This window comes from Myodes glareolus, chromosome 5, assembly GCF_982192425.1.
Source record: "Myodes glareolus chromosome 5, mMyoGla1.1, whole genome shotgun sequence".
Lineage (NCBI taxonomy): Eukaryota > Metazoa > Chordata > Mammalia > Rodentia > Cricetidae > Myodes > Myodes glareolus.
The window spans coordinates 17,169,977-17,173,772 of NC_142030.1; the positions used below are offsets into that span (position 1 = coordinate 17,169,977).

General features: G+C 48.6%; 1 long non-coding RNA gene across 1 annotated transcript; it reads right to left on the minus strand.

Annotated features, from left to right (window-relative positions):
* Positions 1-213: 213 nt before the first annotated feature.
* LOC148121989 (uncharacterized) lies at positions 214-2,774 on the minus strand. The gene is made up of 2 exons (XR_015737846.1): positions 2,326-2,774; positions 214-1,347 (listed from the first exon to the last, which is right to left on the minus strand). It is a non-coding gene; the product is annotated as an uncharacterized LOC148121989 (long non-coding RNA).
* Positions 2,775-3,796: the final 1,022 nt, after the last annotated feature.

Genomic DNA, 3,796 nt, shown 5'->3' on the forward strand with positions numbered 1-3,796 from the left:
TCCAGGTTCCTGCCATGTCTGAGTTCCTGTCCTGACTTCTTCCAATGCTGAATTATGATGTGAAAATATAAGCCAAATAAACCCTTTCCTCCCCAACATACTTTTTGGTCATGGTGTTTCATTGCAGTAATAGAAGCCCTAACTAAACTGTGCAGTAGTGATATATGCCCCGCGCTACCGTCTCGCCAGCAAGAACCACACGGAACACTAGGATCCTTCTGCAGAATAGCTTTATGTCTCTTGGGAGCAGAGCATAAGCCAACACGGCCGTGGGGACCCAGATAAGATGGAACCCATCCCTTATAAAGGAAACAGACCCTGCCCTGGACGTGTCATTCCCGGATTGGCTGACTGCTCCCAGTCCCAGGTGAAACCTCGGGAGTAGGCAGGGACGCAGCGGTAGAGAGTTACAAAGCACGTGCACTGAGATTAAAGACGTGTGCCGCCACACCTTGGGGTCACAGAGGTCAATCTCTACCTTTGTTCCTAGAAGCAATGGAGAATGTGGTCCGGCCCTCCACATATCCCCCTTTTTTTACTTCTTTGCAGAAAGGCAACTCCCTAGGAAGGTAAAGATAGAGGTCGCACTTCCCAAAATGAAAACATAAAAATGGGCTTACACGGAATCTGTCCCTAGGCTCATGACACCTGGAACCTATCCGGCCTGCCCTCTGCCATTTTTCTGGGAAAGGGAATATACAGCAGAAAACCCTTAAGCAGAGCGACTTATCTCTCAGAGAGGGCCATTCTCTGTGCGATGCTCTTCAGCTCGACAACCTTCAGGGCTAGCTAAGCCAAGCACTCCACCCTGTGCAATGGACCACAGTCCTAGGGGTGCAGGAGCTGGTTGGCTTAAACCCTACTGCTTTAGATAACCACACATCAGTAGAGGCCCCCTGTTTCAGGGCAGCCAGCGCTTGTGCAATAACCACTTTGTCCCTACAATTTTGGGATTTGAGTCAGCAGACCATCCATAGGAAAAACACTAATCCATAGCATAGGACTGTTCCAAAACATTTCCACCCCCACCCATTCTTTGAAGTAGGGGAATGAGAGACACGGCCCAGGACTGAAGTCCTACGGCCAAGCTTATAAATCATCTCTAGGACAGTAGGGAGGGGGCCCAGAGTCTTATTGGTTGTAAAAAATCGGGGAGACACAGCCATCCTATGGTTGACTGGTAACAACTTCAGGAAGGCTGAGAGTGTCCTCCATCGGTGCTCTGTCATCCATCCGCAAAATGGCAGGAGGAACAGCAGCCAGGTCCTCAGGCGAATCCGTGTGTTGTGGATCACTCTTCACTGTTCGGGTCAATCACTCTGGCAGCCAGAATGGGCTTTCTTGATCCTGTGGGAAAACACAAACAGCTCCCCTGGATCTCAATAAGATGGGATCCGGGCCTTTCCATTCATTAGAAAGCACACTTACAGCTGTATCGGCTATCTGGCGGTAGGCGCCGTAAGGGTAGTTTGTCTGGGCAGCGGCATAGTGCCCTCGCCCAGTCAGGAGGTCAAATGTCCATTGCTGTTGTTCTGGAATTAAGGCCTGAGCGTTAGCTCTGGCCTGTTCCTGGGCTACCTCGTGCCACAGCGCTTTCCATTCCAAATATTGACCCATGCTGATGAGCGATGCTTTTGCAACTGTTTCCCAGTCCGCTGGAGTCATGGCAGACAAGGCCAATCTATCCAACTGGGCTAAGGTAAAATTAGCAGTCACTCCATACTTTCTGACTGACTCTGCTAACTCTTTGATTTGATTGTACTCCACAGGTGCATGTAATCGCCCGTTTTCCCCTTCATAAACGGGGAAAGCCAAGTGTAGCTTTCTCTTGACCTTATCAGGGATAAATGAAAAGGTCTTTGGCCCAAGGCTTTCCTCATAAGGAGGCGCCGAAGGGGCAATTGAGGGAAGGTGTAGCCTATAATGAGGCGGATGGACCGTTTGGGATAACCTCATGGCCCTGCCGTTGGCTAATTCTACTTCCTCCTCTGTATCCATTTCTCCTTCCTCTTCTTCTGCAGAAGACTTTTGGCCTTGTGGGCCAATATTCTCCCCCATTTCTACTTCCTTAGAATTCCTGGAGGGTCCTTTTTCCTTAATTTTTTCTCTCACGCGCGCGTCTAACCTCCCACTGCATTCAGTTTCTGATATTCTGTCCTGAATTTCCTCCGCCCTTGCAACAACCGCTTGGCAAGATTCATCTTTTAAGCAATTTTTGATGGAAAATAAGAGAATTGCTAAGATAAGCATCAAGGCCTGTATGAAACCTTCCCAATGCGGAGACAAGTCGAGCTCAAAACCGAAAAATCCAGGAACAGACATTACCTCTCTGATATGCAGACCCTGCAGTTCTGAATCCTTCCTGAATCCAAAGTGAATCCAAGAGATCCCCGTCGGTGCGGTGGTCAAGATTCCTCGGCGTCCCGAGGGCTTCGGCACCAGATGCCCCGCGCTACCGTCTCGCCAGCAAGAACCACACGGAACACTAGGATCCTTCTGCAGAATAGCTTTATGTCTCTTGGGAGCAGAGCATAAGCCAACACGGCCGTGGGGACCCAGATAAGATGGAACCCATCCCTTATAAAGGAAACAGACCCTGCCCTGGACGTGTCATTCCCGGATTGGCTGACTGCTCCCAGTCCCAGGTGAAACCTCGGGAGTAGGCAGGGACGCAGCGGTAGAGAGTTACAAAGCACGTGCACTGAGATTAAAGACGTGTGCCGCCACACCTTGGGGTCACAGAGGTCAATCTCTACCTTTGTTCCTAGAAGCAATGGAGAATGTGGTCCGGCCCTCCACAGATATACACCTTTAATCCCAGCACTTGGGAGGCCGAGGCAGGAGGATCTCTGTGAGTTTGAGGCCAGCCTAGTCTACAGAGCAAGTTCCAGGACAGGCTCCAAAGCTACACAGAGAAACCCTGTCTCAAAGAAAGAAAGAAAGAAAGAAAGAAAGAAAGAAAGAAAGAAAGAAAGAAAGAAAGAAAGAAAGAGAGTAACACCCGAGTCTGTGTTACCCCCTTGGTACAGTTTGGGCGCCACTGTACTGTACTGCAAGTTGGGCAAGGGCCTGGAGATTGAAAGAACACACAAGAGACCTGGGTCATTCGAAAGGAGATCAGCTGAATGCCGTTTATTCAACTTTGGGGAAATTCTATTATACCTGGCTGCTGCACAAGGATTTCCGACCAGGCAGATGGGAAATTACCATACCAAAGTTGAAACAATGCCCTACAGCTAATCACCAGGCGAGGCAGAGGGAACACAGGAACAAACAGGATGCTTAGCTGGCTGACCAGAAACTGTCCTCAAGATGCACCCCAGGAACAAGGGTAGACCCAGGCCCTACAAGAAAGAAAGAACAAAAGAAAAAAACAAACCAAAACAAACAAACAAAAAAAGAAACCCTAAGACAGGAATTAATCTGAGATCCATAACTGAGCAGCATGCAGAGAGTAAGAGATTTTGGAGCACCCATCCCTAAATGAAATATATGTGTTAAACCATTCCCCTCAAGGCTCAAGGAACTATGCAAAAGAAGAGGCAGAAGGGTTATCAAAGACAGAGGTGGTGCATGACTCCAAAGAAACAGTATCATCCAGACATATATGAACTCAGACACCATGATAGCACACTACAAGACCTGCCGAAAAACTAGGTATAATACCAGTATGGAGAAGAGGGGGTAGACACAAAATCCCACCCTATCCAAGATGATATTTGTAACTGGTACCTGCTGGGGAAGGGGAAATCAGTTTTTTCCAATGGAGAGTCATTAGGTATGTCAACCACACTCC